The following is a 21628-nucleotide window of genomic DNA, read 5'->3' on the forward strand; positions in this document are numbered from 1 at the left end:
TCTGAGGAAAAAAAGTGAGTGAGCGGGGAATGCAGGGCACTGCAGAGCAGAGAAAGATAGAGTCATCTCCCAATCATTCTCTCATTCCGTCAAGCATGGCGGCCAGTGCGGTGCGGTGCACAGATTCATTTAGCTTGGCTATGTAAAAGGCTTACTCAGACGCTAAAGGAGGCTGCTCTGACACTCATTGGATGTGGCAGGGCTTGCAAACTATCACGGATTACAAAGGGAAACCCAGCCGCGAGCTTCCCATTGATGGGCACCTACCAGATGAGCTAAATGCCTTTAAGTCCTTTAAACAGGTTAGCATTCACAAGACCGCAGGGCCTGAAGGATTACCAGGACGCGTACTCAGAGCATGCGCTGACCTTCCTGACGGGTCGCCCACAAGTGGTAAGGGAAGGAAAAAACACATCCGCCACACCGACCCTCAACAAGTGGGCCCCTCAGGGGTGCGCCCTTAGTCCATTCCAGTATTCCCTGTTCACCCATGATTATGTGGCCACGCACGACTCCAACACCATCATTAACTTTTCAGATGACACAACGGTGGTAGGCCTGATCACCGACCTGGCAGTGTGGTGCCAGAACAACAACCTCTCTCTCAACGTGATGAAGACAAAGGAGCTGATCGTGGACTACAGGAAACGGAGGGCCGAGCATGCCCCCATTTACTTTAACAGGGCTGTAGTGGAGCGAGTCAAGAGTTCCTCGGTGTCCATATCACTAAGGATCTATTATGGTCCACACACACTAACACAGTCGTGAAGAGAGCATAACAACGCCTCTTCCCCCTTAGGAGGCTGAAAATATTTGGCATGGGCCCTCAGATCCCCAAAAAGTTATACAGCTGCACCATTGAGAGCACCTTCACTGGCTGAATCACCGCTTGGTATGGAAACTGCTTAGTGCTAGGTGCTACAGAGGGTAGTGTTTACAGCCTAGTGCATCACTGGGGCCGAGCTCCCTGCGATCCAGGACCTCTATACCAGGCATTTTAAGAGAAAGGCCCAAAACATTTTCAAAGACTCCAACCACCCAAGTCATAGACTTATCTTTCTGCTACCACACGGCAAGCAGCATCGATGCACCAAGTCTTGAACCAACAGGACCCTGAACAGCTTCTACCCCCAAGCCATAAGACTGCTAAATAGTTAACCAAATAGCTACACGGACTATCTGCATTGACCCTTTCTGCACTAACTTTTTTGTCTTATCACATACGCTGCTGCTACTGTTAATTATCTGTCACTGTATTCCTAGTTATATGTACTGGACATATCTACCTCAATTACCTCGTACCTGTGCACATTGACTCGGTACTGGTACCCCATGGACACTGTGTTAACTAACCTCCAGATGAGCTTCAATGCCATACAACTCTCCTTCCGTGGCCTCCAACTGCTCTTAAATGCAAGTAAAACTAAATGCATGCTCTTCAACCGATCGCTGCCCGTACCTGCCCGCCCGTCCCAGCATCACTACTCTGGACGGCTCTGACTTAGAATATGTGGACAACTACAAATACCTAGGTGTCTGGCTAGACTGTAAACTCTCCTTCCAGACTCACATTAAGCATCTCCAATCCAAAATTAAATCTAGAATCGGCTTCCTATTTCGCAACAAAGCATTCTTCACTCATGCTGCCAAACATACCCTCGTAAAACTGACCATCCTACCAATCCTCAACTTCGGCAATGTCATTTACAAAATAGCCTCCAACACTCTACTCAACAAATTGGATGCAGTCTATCACAGTGCCATCTGTTTTGTCACCAAAGCCCCATATACCACTCACCAATGCGACCTGTATGCGCTCGTTGGCTGGTCCTCGCTTCATACTCGTCACCAAACCCACTGGCTCCAGGTCATCTACAAGTCTCTGCTAGGTAAAGCCCCGCCTTATCTCAGCTCACTGGTCACCATAGCAGCACCCACCCATAGCACGTACTCCAGCAGGTATATCTCACTGGTCACCCCAATAGCCAATTCTTCCTTTGGCCGCCTTTCCTTCCAGTTCTCTGCTGCCAATGTCTGGAACGAACTGCAAAAATGACTGAAGTTGGAGACGCGTATCTCCCTCACTAGCTTTAAGCACCAGCTGTCAGAGCAGCTCACAGATCACTGCACCTGTACATAGCCCATCTGTAAACAGCCCATCCAACTACCTCATCCCCATACTGTATTTATTTATTTATCTTGCTCCTTTGCACCCCAGTATCTCTATTTGCACATTCATCTTCTGCACATCTACCATTCCAGTGTTTAATTGCTATATTGTAATTACTTTGCCACCATGGTCTATTTATTGCCTTAACTCCCTTATCCTACCTCATTTGCACACACTGTATATAGACTTTTTCTACTGTATTATTGACTGTATGTTTGTTAGTTCCATGTCTAACTCTGTGTTGTTGTAGGTGTTGAACTGCTTTGCTTTATCTTGGCCAGGTCACAGTTGTAAATGAGAACTTGTTGTCACGTCCTGACCAGTATAGGGGTTATTTGTTATTGTAGTTTGGTCAGGACGTGGCAGGGGGTGTTTGTTTTATGTGGTTTGGGCTATGTATTTAGGTAGAGGGGTGTTTGGTTTATGTGGTCCGGGGTTTGTTAGTCTATGTTCTATGTTAGTATATTTTCTATGTTCTATCTAGTCTTTTGTATTTCTATGTGTAGTTAATTGGGGTTGGACCTTCAATTGGAGGCAGCTGGTTATTGTTGCCTCTGATTGAGGGTCCTATAATTAGGAGTTTGTTTTTCATGTTTTTTTTGTGTGAGATTGTGCTTGTTTAGCTGTGTGCCTGACAAGACTGTCCGGTTCGTTTGTGTTTTGTATACGTTTATTGTGTTTTCCTTCTTCACCAAATGAAAAGAAGATGAGTATTATATTTTCCCGCTGCATCTTGGTCTTTACCCTACGACAACCGTGACACTTGTTCTCAACTAGCCTACCTGGTTAAATAAAGGAGACATAAATAAATTAAAGTGTATAAAGCCAAGTTAGCATTACTCATTGTGTATTTATTATTACTTTTTACCGTGTTTTACTTCTCCATTGTTTCTCTATGTTCTTTCTCTCTGCATTGTTGGGAAGGGCCCATAAGTAAGCATTTACTGTTAGTCTACACCTGTTGTTTACCAAGCATGTGTCAAAAAGGTTATTTCTTTGGTGGCCACAATAAGAGCCACTGCTGATGGTCCTCCTGCCAAAGCAAAGAGAAGACAGCTGGGGGGTGGAATGACAAAGAGTAGCGAGGTCGACAGTGGGTGAATATTGCAGTGTGTGTGTGCACGCATTTGTGTGTACCATGAATGTATGTACCCTTAGACCTGTATTTCATCCTTCATCTTAAGCCAAGTGTTGACAAGGACATAAAGGTGTGTGTGTGTGTGTGTGTGTGTGTCAATTGGGATATTCTACTCTCTCGTGTTTGGTGTTACTCTAATGGATTTTATTAAGATTAAGTAATAGAATTAATGAATTATTAAGTAACTTATAAGGAACACAAAGACAATGTGATTGTAGATAAAATGCTTTCCCCCGCTTTTTTTACAAGCAAATGCAAAGCTAATGCAAAAACAAGCTAATGCAACAGCATGCATTGAAAGGTTAATTGAGTTGATGCTCATTAGACCCTCTGTCTCTTCTGGTTGGTTTCCTCAGACTCAGAACTTCCTGGTCAAAGGACTGATTCCTGTGTCCTCTTCCGGGTATCCTAACATAGCAGGCGTAAAATAAATGCCTGAAACTAGATCCCCTATATACTGGTCTTGACGAGAAGAATAAAACTGTCTGGAGGTTCTCTTCTGCACTGTTCAACCAATCCAGTATATGTGGAGGAGGAGTTAAGATGGAGTGTCACCTTGTTAACGTCCAAAAGCGGAAGTTGCGATTTATAATTCAATTTGAGTAGAGTTTTGTTTCAATTTGAACACTTCCCTCCACACCTATACTATGTCTTCTTCTCACACACTACATATACATAACACACACATGCATACTGACGCACGCACACACACACACACGCGCGCAAGCACACACACGCATACTAACGCATGCACATGCACACACAAACAAGCACACGCACGCACAGAAGCACACGCACGCACAGAAGCACACGCACACTGACACGCACACAGGCGCGCAAGCAAGCACACACGCACGCGCACACACACATGCATACTGACGCACGCACACACAGACACACACACACGCCTGCACGCACACACGTATACACACACACACACACACTGCTGCTACTGTCTATTATCTATCTGTTGTCTAGGCACTTTACCCCTACCTATATGTACATAGCTACCTCGATTACCTCGTACATCTGCACATCGACTCAGTACTGGTACTACCTGTATATAGACATGTTATTTTCTACTCCCTGTATATAGCCATGTTGTTTTCTACACCCTGTATATAGCCATGTTATTATCAACTTCGTGTATATAGCCATGTTATTTTCTACTCTCTTTCTACTCCCTCTAAGATGTCTATCTGCCCCTTGTAGACACGTTGTCCTTACCTTCTCTAAGATATCTAGTTGCTCCTTGTAGAAGTGTTGTCCTTGCCTTCTCTAAGATATCTAGTTGCTCCTTAGAGAAGGTAAGGACAACACTTCTACAAGATATCTAGTTGCTCCTTGTAGAAGTGTTGTCCTTAACATCTCTAAGATATCAAATCAAATTGTATTTGTCACATGAGCTGAATACAACAGTGAAATGCTTACTTACAAGTCCTTAACCAACAATGCAGTTTCAATAAAATACCTAAAAAAATATTAATTAAAGAGCAGCAGTAAATAACAATAGCGGGGCTATACAGGGGGTACGAGTACAGAGTCAATGTCAATGAGCGGGGGCACCAGTGTCGAGGTAATTGACGTAATATGTTCATGAAGGTAGAGTTATTAAAGTGACTATGCATACATAATAACAGAGAGTAGTAGCAGCGTTCCGGGGGGGGGGCAATGCAAATAGTCTGGGTAGCCATTTGATTAGCTGTTCAGGAGTCTTGTGGCTTGTGGGTAGAAGCTATTTAGGAGCTTCTTGGACCTAGACTTGGCGCTCCGGTACCGATTGCCGTGCGGTAGCAGAGAGAACAGTCTATGACTAGGGTGGCTGGAGTCTTTGACAACTTTTAGGTCCTTCCTCTGACACCGCCTGGTATAGAGGTCCTGGATGGCAGGAAGCTTGGCCCCAGTGATATACTGGGCCGTACGCACTACCCTCTGTAGTGCCTTGCGGTCGGAGGCCGAGTAGTTGCCATACCAGGCAGTGATGCAACTCGTCAGGATGCTCTCGACGGTGCAGCTGTAAAAGCTTTTGAGGATCTGAGGACCCATGCCAAATCTTTTCAGTCTCCTGAGGGGGAATAGGTTTTGTCGTGCCCTCTTCACGACTGTCTTGGTGTGCTTGAACCATGTTACTGGCGCTTTTAGATTTTAGTGATGCTATATATATATGCAGGCCTCAACCACTACCCTGAGAGCACGTGATTCAGTGTATCATGCAGCCCTCAGGTTCATTACAAATCAAAAATTTGTAACACCTCATTGTGATCTCTACAGTGCTGTTGGATGGTGGTCATTGACCTTGCATAGGCTTAAACACTGGTATTCATTGATTTATAAGGCCATATTGGGTAAAATGCCATTCATCTCTGTTCTTTTTTAGTCAGGTCGGTAAATAAATATCAATTACGGTCCCATTCTCATTTGCTTCTAACAGTACCAAAAATTAGAACAGGTCATGGTAGAAATAGTTTTAGTTACTTAGCTCCGTGGTCCTGGAATTCTCTCCTGAACATTTTAAAATTTGATGATCTAGTTTCGTTGGTGGAGTTTAAACACTTTATTGTAGTTTGGTCAGGGCGTGGCAGGGGGTGTTTGTTTTGTGTGTTTCGGGGGTTTTGGTGTATGTTCTATATTTTATATTTCTATTTGTTTATCTGGTTTTTCTATTTCTATGTTGGGGTTTTGGAACGACCTCCAATTAGAGGAAGCTGGTTGTCGTTGCCTCTAATTGGAGGCCATATTTAAGTGGGTTAATTTTCTCTTGTGTTTGTGGGTGGTTGTTCCTTGTATACTCTGAGCACCTTACGGGACTGTTTTTCGTCGTTTGTTTTCTGTAAGTGTTTTGTTGTTTTTCCTCCAAATAAAAGAAGATACATATACCCGCTGCAGTTTGGTCCACTCCATACAAAGAACGTTACAGTAATATGTAATAATTGTTGTACTGTATGTATGTTTATAGTTTGGTTTATTGTTGTGTTAGTGTATGTAAGTTGTTTGTTTGAAATGTTGATCCCCTGCTGCTATTGGACCAGGTCTCTCTTGGAAAAGAGATGTTATCTCAATGAGAAAAACCTGTATAAATAAAGCTAAAATAAAAAATGTAAATAAATGTTAGTTTGTTGGTGATGTGGACGCCAAGGAACTTGAAGCTCTCAACCTGCTCCACTACAGCCCTGTTGATGAGAATGGGGGCGTGCACGGTCCTCCTTTTCCTGTAGTCCACAATCATCTCCTTTGTCTTCATCACGTTCAGGGAGAGGTTGTCCTTGAACCACACGGTCAGGTCTCTGACCTCCTCTCTATAGGCTGTCTCATTGTTGTTGGTGATCAGGCCTACCACTGTTGTGTCAACAGCAAACTTAATGATGGAGTCGTGCCTGGCCATGCAGACATGAGTGAATAGGGAGTACAGGAGGGGGCTGAGCACACACCCCTGAGGGACCCCTGTGTTGAGGATCAGCATGGTGGATGTGTTGTTACCTACCCTTACCAACTGGGGGCGGCCCGTCAGGAAGTTCAGGATCCAGTTGCAGAGGGAGGTGTTTAGTCCCAGGGTCTTTAGCTTAGTGATGAGCTTAGCATTCTCACATAGGTGTTCCATTTGTCCAGGTGTGAAAGGGCAGAGATTGCATCCTCTGTGGATCTGTATGCAAATTGGAGTGGGTCTAGGGTTTCTGGGATAATGGTGCTGATGTGAGCAATGACCAGCCTTCCAAAGCATTTCATGGCTACAGACGTGAGTGCTACGTGTTGGTAGTCATTTAGTCAGGTTACCTTAGTAAGTAAGCATTTCACTGTAAGGTCTGCAGCTGTTGCATTCGGTGCCTGTGATAAATACAATTTAATTTAATTTATATGATTTGTTATGTGATATTTCATAGTTTTGATGTCTTCACTAATATTCTACAATGTAGAAAATAGTCAAAATAAAGAAAAAACCCTTGAATTACTAGGTCTGTCCAAACTTTTGACTTGTACAGTCGTAGGTCATAGCAACCAGCGTAAAATGCGTGCAGTACCCTTGCCTAGTACACAGTACCTGATGCGTGAACAATATCCAAATGCAGTTGACACAGCTATCATTCTGCTGTCATTCTACATTTCATGAGTTCAGCCATTGAAAGTGATTGCTGAAACAGAATTGATTAAGAGGGCTGTAAATGAAGTGATACTGTTTAGTCAAACAAAGCGACAGGCCATTTTTTTTATTTTATTTTTTTATTTTACCTTTATTTAATAACTAGGCAAGTCAGTTAAGAACAAATTCTTATTTTCAATGACGGCTTAGGAACAGTGGGTTAACTGCCTTGTTCAAGGGCAGAACGACAGATTTGTACCATGTCAACTCAGGGATTCGATCTTGCAACCTTTCGGTTACTAGTCCAATGCTCTAACCACTAGGCTCCGCTGACCATGAAGCGATGGAGATATTTAGTAGAGCTGCAGAGAGAGAAGAGATGTCACGGTTGTCTTCGTCCTCTGATGATATAACGAAATCATCGTCGGAAAATGTGGACCAATACGCAGCAGGTACGTGTATGCTCATCTTGAGAATTTATTTACTTCAAAAAATTAACGTACAAAAATCACAAAACAAAAGAACGAACGAACAACTACAAACAGTCTGGCTAGCATAGGCTCAACACAGAACAATCACCCACAAATCACAAACACAAACACACCCTAATATATGGGACTCTCAATCAAAGGCAGATAGACAACACCTGCCTTCAACTGAGAGTCCCAACCCCAATTAACCAAACATAGACATACACTCACTAGACTCCACATAGAACTACCTAGACATAAACCAAAACCCGGAAATACTAAACCAAACACCCTTTTAACAAACACACCACCCCGAACCACATAAAACAAATACCCTCTGCAACGCCCTGACCAAACTACAACACAATTAACTTTATATACTGGCCAGGACGTGACAAGAGAGAAGAAATGGTCAGCCTTACGAATAATTTGTAGGCGTTATATGCATTATAACGGCGTTATAAGCATAACATAGTCAGAATGTCTATGAGCCATCTGTTTCATGTCTCTTCTAAGTAGCCACGGGTGTTATGAATGCTTATAGCAAGTCTTATAATGCAGTGATTATGAGGTGATAAAATGCTTGTTGATATCCATTATAAACAGGTAGCTCATAGAAGGTGTCCTTTACCAAGCTGTCAGTATCTTAGCCCTTTAAGTCATGGCTTGTCTAAATTTACAAAGGCTGGGCATACAAACATGACTTAGTCTAGGGTCAATTTTTCAACATGGGGTAACAGGTCAAAAACATATGGCATGCTCCTTCTTCCAAATCATGCAAAGAAGGGAATTATTCTTATACTAATGACATGATAAAAGTGGAGGGTGGACTGGCCTGGACAATCTCACTGAAATGAACTCATAAACATGACCTCAGTGTTCATGCGTTCAGGTTAAATAGGTGTTGAGAGCTATAACCCATAGAATTGGAATGCTACTATTCTAATTCTATGGTAGACTGAGGCAGCTACATTGAAGGGCAAGTGACACAATGTGAGGGACAGACAGAACAAAATACTAGTTCAACTGTCTACGAAGGTGAGAGGCAATGTGTGACCATGCTTGTGTGTTTGTGTGTGTCGTGGGTAATTACGCACGGACGCACACACACACGGATACGCTCACACGCACACTTTCATGTCCTAACATAACACTGAGTGATAGCTAATGTCTGCTGTGTGTGATCACATTTTCCCTTTAGAGATCAATTTACTTTTCTTATCCTACTGCGTGATCTTATCTTTACAAGTACAGTACAACACACACGCATGTGCACCCACACGCACTTACATCCAAAGTAATCAAACCTAATCTCATGCTAACAGATACTGCACACACACACACACACACACACACACACACACACACACACACACACACACACACACACACACCACACCCCACCCCCACACCTTTTTTTCCGCTACTTCTCCAGCTGCTGTCTGTTGTAAGCGAGAATAGCGGTGGGTGGTGGTGGCCAGCAGATGATGTGCAATTTTCTAGCTGAATACCTCCCAAAGTGTTGTTGGTGACGGGAAGGCAACTAGTGGGGTGGAGGGGAGGAGGAGGCATCTTCAGAACCTTGTTTTAATGCACAATGAAAACATGACATTTGAATGGAGGGAGAGAGTAAGTAAGATTAACAGTGAGCAGAGAGAGGGAGGGGAGGGGGATGAGAGAAAGAGAGTGAAGGGGGAGGAGAGAAAAGGGGAGAGAAAGTGAGGAGTTGAGAGAGAGTGAGCAGACAGAGAGATAGAAGAGAAGAGAAGAAAAGAAGAAAAGAGAAGAAAAGAGAAAAAAAGGAGAAGATATAAGTTGAGAGAGAAAGTATGAGTTGAGAGAGAGAGAGAGGGTGGAGAGTAGGACGGTGAGAGACAGTGGAGATAGAGAGAGAGAGATGCTAGAGGGAGAAGGAGAAAAGCAGAACACACCAGGTTAGTATAGTAATTCATCGAGTTATGGGCTGCTTGCCAACCACGCTGGGAGCTGCGCTTGGCTAGCTAACGCTCGCCTGCCATGAAACCAAACAGGGTTAAAAACGAGCGTGGTGCCATAGCTCATGATTAAGGAGACAGTACAGAGATGAGAGGAGGATACAGGGAGGAGAGGAGAGGGGGGAGGACAATGTGTAATCTCACAAAGACAATTTATCACCAGACAAAGCCCAAATGAATCACATTACTTAGTCTTGATGTGCTGATCAAGAAAGAAAAAAAAACACACTATTATGAACTGAGATTGTGGAGGAGAGGAGGTTAGCACAATAGAGGAACTAGTGGCGAGGGGAGGGTTAGAAGTTTTGCATTGGCGATTAAGCACGGGAAGAGTTTGTAGGCTACACTGTAATGGAAAAATGTAATTTATACAGTCATTTGGGGTATTATCAACAGCAAAATACTGTGAAAGGTTTTACTGCAGTGTACTGTAAAGTATGGTGCATTGTGGGAAAATTTGGGGGGTTGGGAAATAATTTCTGTATTTCAAATGATACTGTAATTCCATCCCACAGAATACAGCACCATACTGTATTTTTAGAGTGCCACACACCTTTTGATCTCTTGTGGCTACATGGAAATTGTTGGTAATGTCTCATTAACATATTTTGAGGCGTGCATTGTAAGAGGCTATGTGTTGCACCAGTTAGTGAGAGTGCTCTACCAATTTAAATGGTATGTGATAGTAGTGACACATCAATTTAAAAATATATTGGAAAGAAATCTTGCATTTTGCCATGTCCTTTTGGTCTGTTTTGCCATGTAGTCAATGCCAGTTTGGAAGCCTTTGTTAAGGCCTCTGAAAGTGATATAAAATACCAAATATTCATTAATATGCTGTAATTTGTAAACCTAGCAGCCTTTTGAATAGGGTGCCATTCGGGATGCAACCTCTGTGAGGGTTCTGAAGAGAGGGGAGGTTGAAACAGAAACAGATGGTGTGGGCTGTAACCGCTTCACACCGCCCGCTTCTGTAAGCTCTCCTCATTTAGCACAATGGGACATTTTATGGCCCGTGGACACATTTTATTAGCCCACACTCCTATTGTACTCGATGTATTTCTATGACCCTGGGTCCAGTGGTGGAGTACTGTTCAGTGTTTTCCAATTGGTTCCTCTATAGGACCCCCCAGGACTGTACTTTTCTGTTCCAGTCTGGCACTGTACTGACCTGACTCGATTAATGAAGAGCTTGGTGGTTTAGTTTAGTAATTTATAACAGGAGGGTTATGACCCCACAAATATTAGAGACAGGTAAATTCCACCAATAACATATCTATGATTAATTTGATTGTTTGGGAATTACTTTTCCACCGCAAAGCGCAAGGCAGCTACTGGCTTTGAGTGGCTTTACACAACACAGTGCTACTCAATTTCTGGTTTCGCTGTGGTTTGTGAAGAAAAAAAAGTTAAGCAAGGCTTGTAAGGAGAACGGAGAAAGGCACAATATCTCCTATTTTTCTCTACCTCTCCTATCGCTTCGTAACAAGCCATCAAATCTGTGAGCTAATTTGTAACAAATAAAATAGTGTAAATGTAATGGTAAATGCATAAGTACGAATAAGAATTTTCTAGAAAATTATAGTTTTTCAAACGGAGAAAGTTTCTATTGCGAACTGACGAGATGCGCATCTCGCTTGTGAGCGCTATTTCTCAAAACAAGTGATAACTGGTAACGGTTATATTGGGCTCAATTTTGAGAGTTAAAAGACAACTCTGGTAGTATTATAAACCTTCTTTAACATAGAATTAGAGAAGGGCTGTTTCTCTGAACTTCAGGCTGTAGGCTCAAGCAACACTGTTTCTCTACCCAGTAAGAGGCAGCCTTGCCTGTCTCCCAGACTAACCAGCAGCAGCAATCTTCCTTATTTAACAAATTTGAAGGCCAAAATTGTTAATCACCCTTAGAATACTTTAAAAACGGTTATTTTTTTATTTCAATTTGAGAAAATCTACAATAGAAATGAGCCCACCATAGTCTTCAACAATCTACAATAGTAATGGGCCCACCATAGTCTTCAACAATCTACAATAGTAATGAGCCCACCATAGTCTTCAACAATCTACAATAGTAATGGGCCCACCATAGTCTTCAACAATCTACAATAGAAATGGGCCCACCATAGTCTTCAACAATCTACAATAGTAATGGGACCACCATAGTCTTCAACAATCTACAATAGTAATGGGACCACCATAGTCTTCAACAATCTACAATAGTAATGGGCCCACCATAGTCTTCAACAAACTACAATAGTAATGGGACCACCATAGTCTTCAACAAACAACAATAGTAATGGGCCCACCATAGTCTTCAACAATCTACAATAGTAATGGGACCACCATAGTCTTCAACAATCTACAATAGTAATGGGCCCACCATAGTCTTCAACAATCTACAATAGTAATGGGCCCACCATAGTCTTCAACAATCTACAATAGTAATGGGCCCACCATAGTCTTCAACAAGCTACAATAGTAATGGGCCCACCATAGTCTTCAACAATCTACAATAGTAATGGGACCACCATAGTCTTCAACAAGCTACAATAGTAATGGGCCCACCATAGTCTTCAACAAGCTACAATAGTAATGGGCCCACCATAGTCTTCAACAATCTACAATAGTAATGGGACCACCATAGTCTTCAACAAACTACAATAGTAATGGGACCACCATAGTCTTCAACAATCTACAATAGTAATGGGACCACCATAGTCTTCAACAATCTACAATAGTAATGGGCCCACCATAGTCTTCAACAAGCTACAATAGTAATGAGCCCACCATAGTCTTCAACAATCTACAATAGTAATGGGACCACCATAGTCTTCAACAAACTACAATAGTAATGGGACCACCATAGTCTTCAACAATCTACAATAGTAATGGGCCCACCATAGTCTTCAACAATCTACAATAGTAATGGGACCACCATAGTCTTCAACAAACTACAATAGTAATGGGACCACCATAGTCTTCAACAAACTACAATAGTAATGGGCCCACCATAGTCTTCATTGAATGGGATGCATGTGACATTGCATAGCAGCAAGCTGGTTTATTTATCCTTTATTTATGGAAGGGAAACCAGGTACTGGTGTTTGAATGTACTGTTTCTTGATGAATAAATGGCAAATGTATTAACTACATTTCTAATTTACATTCTTATATCATATTTTTGTATAACAATAGTAGCAGTTCATTCAATTGAGGGAGGTGAGGGGGCATGGGAGGGCATGACTGAAAACGTTTGTGAAGCACTGATCTAGTTCATGATTAGCACAAATATAGATGGCTGTCATATTCGTGTACGTAGGTGGCAGGGAAGTCAGGTGCAGGAGAAACCAAATTGGTTAATCTGGAGTATTTAATTAAAAAAACATACTCCAAAACCAAAGTACAAAATAACTTGGGTAACATATACCCGTCGCACACCGATACAAATACACACGTAACATAACATCACAAAACAATCACCGACAAGGACATGAGGGGAAACAGAGGGTTAAATACACAACATCTAATTAATGGGATTGGAAACAGGTGTGCAGGAAAACAAGACAAGACCAATGGAAAATGAAAAACTGATCAATGATGGCTAGAAGACCGGTGACGTCGCCAGCCGAGCACCACCCGAGCAAGGAGGGGCATCGACTTCGGCAGAAGTCGTGACAATGGCAATGCCATGCTTCAGCCTATTTATTTATAGACACTATGCTATATCAGTTGGGCTACAGGTGACAATGCTTATTGGTAAATAACACACCAGCTTGATATGGACCAATATGTTGTTAGGCTCATTTCTGGAGGGTAAAAGTATATTCATTTTCATTAATTTTGGAGGGGTGCCAAGGGTGGTAAGGGTACACAAATAGAATAATGGGTTATAATATTTACATTTTGTTAAAGCAGGGACTATGGTGACTTTCTGAACAGTTTTTTTAAACCTTTATTTAACTAGGCAAGTCAGTTAAGAACAAATTCTTATTTACACTGATGGCCTACCCCGGCCAAACCCGGACGATGCTGGGCCAGTTGTGCGTCGCCCAATCACGGCTAGATGTGATGCAGCCTGGATTTCAACCAAGTATTGCAGTGACGCCTCTTGCACTGAGATGCAGTGTCTTAGACCACTGCGCCAATCGAGAGCCCAACTGTTAGAGTTAGACCAACAGTTTAAAGTAATACAGAAACTATTGGTATTTCAATTGTGGTTGGAATATATTGACCAAATGATTACTTTTGGATGCTAATGATTAGTTTTGGATGTACACAAGAGCACGCACACACACACACATACACACACACACACACACACTAATTTAAGGGTCTGAATTTACACTCCATTGAGCTCTATAAAATGGTCCGTAAATTTTTTGATGTATGTTTCAGGCCATTGGTTTCCCTCTTTCTGGGTTCGCCTAGGGACAAGCAATCAGCCCAAACCTTACATCTTACCAAAGCAAGTTCTACCATTTCTTTTCAACATATGCTCCAACACATTTTGAGTTACATACACAAATAAGTGTGTGTGTGTGTGTGTGTCTGAGTCTGTGTGTGTACTGTCTGGGCACACCATAGCAACAAAGCCTCATTCTTGTGCCCATCAGATAAGCTAAACATGGGGTCTTTCCATTGGGCTAGAGTGGCTGCTGCACACATGGTAGATAACACAATCCCACCCCTGCCAAAGCAAGAGTTTCCACCGTAACCCAACCGTGGAATGAACCATTGCCAACCTGGTGCATCTGGTGACCCGAGGTGCACTACCATAGAGAACAGATATGCAAGTTAGCACGTCGCAGGCAAGATATGGAATATTCCAAGTGTAACGGCAATTGTGTGTGAGAGTGAGTGTGTGTTTGTCTCTGTGTTACCAAGAGGACGAAACCTTTTGGTCTCACACACCGACTCGCATGGAGAGAAGCACTTCCAAGGAAATCAATTATGCAAATGAGACATTTGAATAAAATCTGTGGGTGTTTGGGGAGGAAGGATTTTGGCGTCACTTTGTTTGTTGGTGTCAGAACTGGAGAGAGAGACAGGGAGAGAAAAATCGAGGAGAGAGAGATAAACAGGGAGAGAGACACAGGGGAGAGAGAGACAGAGGAGAGAGAGACACAGGGAGAGAGACACAGAGGAGGCCTGTGGTGTTGATGGTATCCTCAATGAAATGATAAAATATACAGACAACAAATTCCAATTGGCTATACTTAAACTCTTTAACATCTTCCTTAACTCTAGCATCTTCCCAATATTTGGAGCCAAGGTCTGATCAACCACAATCCACAAAAGTGGAGACAAATTTGACCCCAATAACTACCGTGGGATATGCGTCTGTGGTTAAAAGAGGCAAAAAACACACACATTTCCTTCCACAAGGCCGTGGGGTGAGACAGAGATGCAGCTTAAGCCCCACCCTCTTCAACACATATATCAACAAATTGGCGAGGGCACTAGAACAGTCTGCAGCACCCTACAATAATCTGAAGTCAAATGTCTACTGTTTGCTGATGATTGATGATCTGGTGCTTCTGTCACCAGCCAAGGAGGGTCTACAGCAGCACATTTACATTTACATTTAAGTCATTTAGCAGACGCTCTTATCCAGAGCGACTTACAAATTGGTGCATTCACCTTATGATATCCTGTTAGGGCTAGGGGGCAGTATTTACACCGCCGGATAAAAAACGTACCCGATTTAATCTGGTTACCACTCCTACCCAGTAACTAGAATATGCATATACTTATTGCATATGGATAGAAAACACCCTAAAGTTTCTAAAACTGTTTGAATGGTGTCTGTGAGTATAACAGAACTCATTTGGCAGGCAAAAATGTGAGAAGGTTTCATTCAGGAAGTGGCCTGTCTGACAAGGTGTCGTTCTTCTTGTCTCTGTTTATTGAAGAGTGAGGATCTTAGCTGTCCCGTGACACTTCCTACGGCTGCCATAGGGTCTCAGAAGGCGGTAAAAAGCTGAATCGTGGCTTTGCAGGCTCTGGCTGAAAAAAAGTAGCGCGTTTGGGTAGTGGCTGGTTACAGTACTGTGAGACTCAGGCTCGTGCCCGCGTCGACCGAAAGCTTTGTTTACTTTCCTCTGTTTAGCTAAATGGACATTCCCGGTCGGAATATTATCGCTTTTTTACGAGAAAAATGGCATAAAAATGGATTTTAAACAGCGGTTGACATGCTTCGAAGTACGGTAATTGAATATTTAGATTTTTTTTGTCACGAATTGCGCCATGCGCACGACCCTGATTTACCATTTCAGATAGTGTCTGGGACGCACGAACAAAACGCCGCTATTCGGCTATAACGATGGATTATTTTGGACCAAACCAACATTTGTTATTGAAGTAGCAGTCCTGGGAGTGCATTCTGACGAAGACAACAAAAGGTAATCAAACTTTTATAATAGTAAATATGATTATGGTGAGTGCTAAACTTGCCGGGTGTCTAAATAGCTAGCCCGTGATGCCTGGGCTATGTACTTAGAATATTGCAAAATGTGCTTTCACCAAAAAGCTATTTTAAAATCGGACATATCGAGTGCATAGAGGAGGTCTGTATCTATAATTCTTAAAATAATTGTTATGCTTTTTGTGAACGTTTATCGTGAGTAATTTAGTAAAATGTTAGCGAATTCCCCGGAAGTTTGCTGCCTCATTATTCTTCTTTTTTTTTTTTACCCGAGCATGAATATTACGTTGGTGTGAAGTTGTCAAGCCAGACAACTTAGGGGAATCTATGTACTAGATGTCACTTTTATATAATACCTTATCGATGCCCAGTCTTGGTCATGATATGGTTTCAGTTTTTTTTAGGTTTTTTCAGCATTACGCATTGTAATATGCTAGTTCTGAACGTCACATGCTAATGTAAAAAGCTGTTTTTTGATATAAATATGAACTTGATTGAACAAAACATGCATGTATTGTATAACATAATGTCCTAGGGTTGTCATCTGATGAAGATCATCAAAGGTTAGTGCTGCATTTAGCTGTCTTCTGGGTTTTTGTGACATTATATGCTAGCTTGAAAAATGGGTGTCTGATTATTTCTGGCTTGGTACTCTACTGACATAATCTAATGTTTTGCTTTCGTTGTAAAGCCTTTTTGAAATCGGACAGTGTGGTTAGATTAACGAGAGTCTTGTCTTTAAATAGCTGTAAAATAGTCATATGTTTGAGAAATTGAAGTAATAGGATTTTTAAGGTTTTGAAAATCGCGCCACAGGCTTCAACTGGCTGTTACGTAGGTGGGACGAATTCGTCCCGCCTAGCCCAGAGAGGATATCCAGTGGAACAACCACTTTACAATAGTGCATCTAAATCTTTTAAGGGGGGGGAGGGGGTTAGAAGGATTACTTTATCCTATCCTAGGTATTCCTTAAAGAGGTGGGCTTTCAGGTGTCTCCGGAAGTTGGTGATTGACTCCGCAGTCCTAGGGTCGTGAGGGAGCTTGTTCCACCTAGATCTTCTGCACAGATTCTGCCAGACCTGGGCCCTGACAGTACATTTCAGTAAAAAAAACAAAATAATGATGTTCCAAAAAAGGTCCAGTTGCCAGGAACACAAATACAAATTCCATCTAGACACCGTTGCCCTAGAGCACACAAAAAACGATACATACTTTGGCCTAAACATCAGCGCCGCAGGTAACTTCCACAAAGCTATGAACGATCTGAGAGACAAGACAAGAAGGGCCTTCCATGCCATCAAAAGGAACATAAAATTCAACATACCAATTTGGATCTGGTTAAAAATACTTGAATCAGTTATAGAACCCATTGCCCTTCATGGTTGTGTGGTCTGGGGTCTGCTCACCAACCAAGAATTCACAAAATGGGACAAACACCAAATTGAGACCTCTGCATGCAGAGTACAACGTAAAACACCAAATAATGCATGCAGAGCAGAATTAGGCTGAAAATCCAGAAAAGAGTCGTTAAATTCTACAACCACCAAAAAGGAAGCGATTCCCAAAACTTCCATAACAAAGCCATCACCTACAGAGAGATGAAACTGGAGAGCAAGCTGGTCCTGGGGCTCTGTTCACAAACACAAACAGACCCCACAGAGGCCCGGGATAGCAACACAATCATGCGAAAACAAAAAGATAATTACTTGACTGTAATATGGCGCTGGAGAAGAAGCCTGACGTTTTACGTGTTCATTTTTACATTTTACATTTACGTCATTTAGCAGACGCTCTTATCCAGAGCGACTTACAGTAGTGAATGCATACATTTCATGCAATCGGTGTTCCCCACCGATTGTTTTTTTTGGTTTGTTTATAACTTATTTTTTTACTTATTTTGTACATAATGTTGCCGCTACCGTCTCTTATGACCGAAAATAACTTCTGGACATCGGGACTGCGATTACTCACAACGGACTGGTAGAATCCTTTTTTTCGTTTAATGAGTGTCACGAGCCCGACGCGAATGATATACTGCTTTCTCGGGAACAGGACCAGATCCCCGTGATTTGCGTGAAGAGGAGGCGGAGTAAAAGGGGCCACAGGGCGGGCTGCCTTCTGAGAATTCGTAGGCGATCGAATAAATCTCCACTTCCTTCCATTCTGCTAGCAAACCTGCAATCATTGGAGAATAAAATAGATGACCTACGTGGAAGATTAAACTACCAACGGGACATTCAAAACTGTAATATCTTTTGCTTCACGGAGTCGTGGCTGAACGATGACACCATCAGCATCCAGCTGGCTGGTTATACGCCGTACCGGCAGGATAGAACAGCGGCGTCTGGTAGGACAAGGGGCGGCGGACTATGTATTTTTGTAAATAACAGCTGGTGCACGATATCTAAGGAAGTCTCGAGCTATTGCTTGCCTAGGTAGAGTATCTCATGATAAGCATTTGACCACACTATCTACCTAGAGAGTTATCATCTGTATTTTTCGTAGCTGTTTATATATCACCACAGACCGATGCTGGCACTAAGACAGCATTGAATGAACTGTATTCTGCCATAAGCAAACAAGAAAACTCTCACCCAGAGGCAGCGCACCTAGTAGCCGTGGACTTTAATGCAGGGAAACTTAAATCCGCTTGACCAAATTTCTATCAGCAAATTCTCCTCCCACCAGGGAGGTTAAGCAGACCACCATAGCCCTTTCCCACCTGGACAAAAGGAATGCCTATGTGAGAATGCTATTTATTGACTCAGTATTCAACACCATAGTGCCCTCAAAGCTCATCAATAAGTTAAGGACCGTGGGACTAAACACCTCCATCTGCAACTAGGTCCTGGACTTCCTGACCGGCCGCCCCCCAGGGTAGATAACAACACGGCCGCCACGCTGATCCTCAACACAGGGGCCCCTCAGGGGCGCATGCTCAGTCCCCTCCTGTACTCCCTGTTCACTCATGACTGCATGGCCAGGCACAACTCCAACACCATCGTTAAGTTTGCTGATGACACAACAGTGGTAGGCCTGATCACCGACAACGATGAGACAGCCTATAGGGAGGAGGTCAGAGACCTGGCCGTGTGGTGCCAGGACAACAACCTCTCCCTCAACGTCATCAAGACAAAGGAGATGATTGTGGACTACAGGAAAAAGAGGACCAAGCACGCCTCCATTTTCATCGATGGGGCTGCGGTGGAGCAGGTTGAGAGCTTCAAGTTCCTTGGTGTCCTCATCACCAACAAACTAACATGATCCAAGCACACCAAGACAATCATGAAGAGGGCACAACAAAACCTATTCCCCATCAGAAGACTGAAAAGATTTGGCATGGGTCCTCAGATCCTGAAAAGGTTCTACAGCTGCAACATTGAGAGCATCCTGAATGGTTGCATCACTGCTTGGTATGGGAACTGCTCAGCCTCCAACCTCAAGGCACTACAGAGGGTAATGCGAACAGCCCAGTACATCACTGGGGCCAAGCTTCCTGCCATCCAGGACCTCTATACCAGGCGATGTCAGAGGAATGGCCTAAAAATTGTGAAAGACTCCAGCCACCTTTGTCATGGACTGTTTTCTCTGCTACCGCTCTGCAAGTGGTACCGGAGCCCCAAGTCTAGATCCAAGAGGATTCTAAACAGCTTCTACCCCCAAGCCATAAGACTCCTGAACATCTAATCAAATGGCTACCCAGACAATTTGCATTGCCCCCCTCTTTTACACAGCTGCTATTCTCTGTTGTTATCATCTATGCATAGTCACTTTAATAACTCTACCTACATGTACATATTACCTAAACTAACCGGTGCCCCCACAGATTTACTCTGTACTGTTACCCCCTGTATGTAGTCTCACTATTGTTATTTCACTGCCGCTCTTTAATTACTTGTTACTTTCATTTCTTATCTGTATTTTTTTAACTGCATTATTGGTTAGGGGCTCGTAAGTAAGCATTTCATTGTAAAGTCTACACCTGTTGTATTCGGCACATGTGACTAATAAAATTTCATTTGATTTGATTTGACACATTGGAAAGATTTTAACAAAAAAACAGTGCAAACTAGAATGCTATTTGGCCCTAAACAGAGAGTACACAGTGGCAGAATACCTGACCACTGTGACTGACCCAAACTTAAGGAAAGCTTTGGCTATGTATAGACTGAGCATAGCCTTGCTATTGAGAAAGGCTGCCGTAGGCAGACCTGGCTCTCAAGAGAAGACAGGCTATGTGCACACTGCCAACAAAATGAACTGAGCTGCACTTCCTAACCTCCTGCCAAATATATGACCATATTAGAGACACATATTTCCCTCAGATTACACAGATCCACAAAGAATTCGAAAACAAACTCAATTTTGATTAACTCCCATATCTACTGGGTGAAATACCACATTGTGCCATCACAGCAGCAAGATTTGTTACCTTTTGCCACAAGAAAAGGGCAACCAGTGAAGAACAAACACCATTGTAAATACAACCCATATTTATGTTTATTTATTTTCCCTTTTGTACTTTAACTATGTTCACATAGTTACAACACTCTATATAAACATATTATTTTGGAACATCTGTGAGTTTACTGTTCATTTTTATTGTTTATTTCACTTTTGTTTATTATCTACTTCCCTTGCTTTGGCAATGTTAACATGTGTTTCCCATGCCCATAAAGCCTCTTGAATTGAATTGAAATTGAATTTACAGGGAGAGCGAGACAGGGAGAGCGAGACAGTGGAGAGTGACAGGGAGAGAGACACAGAGAGAGAGAGAGAGAGACAGGGAGAGAGAGACAGGGAGAGAGAGACAGGGGGAGAGAGACAGGGGGAGAGAGACGGGGGAGCAGGGGGAGAGACACGGGGAGAGAGACACGGGGAGAGAGACACGGGGAGAGAGACACGGGGAGAGAGACACGGGGGGCACGGGGAGAGACACGGGGGGGCCGGGGAGAGAGAGACAGGGAGAGAGAGACAGGGAGAGAGAGACAGGAAGAGAGAGACAGGGAGACACAGGGAGAGAGACACAAGGAGAGAGAGACAGGAAGAGAGAGACAGAGAGAGAGAGACACAGAGGACAGATAGACAGAAGAGAGAGACACTGGGAGAGAGAGACAGGGAGAGAGAGATAGGGATAGAGACACAGAGGAGGGAGCGATGTCTAAGGTCTGAAAGTAAAATGTATATGAAAGAGGCTTTGGGCTGAGCTTATAGTTCTTGAGTGCTTACCCTCTCCTGAAAATAACAGGTACCAGCTCCAGGCACACACAGACACAGTAAGCCTCGCCAAAAAACTCTTCTCCTCAGTCTCACACACACTTATACTCCGCCTGTCGGTAAGGACCAGGCACAGCCTT

This window comes from Salmo salar, chromosome 22, assembly GCF_965601325.2.
Source record: "Salmo salar chromosome 22, fSalSal1, whole genome shotgun sequence".
NCBI classification, from domain to species: Eukaryota; Metazoa; Chordata; class Actinopteri; order Salmoniformes; family Salmonidae; genus Salmo; species Salmo salar.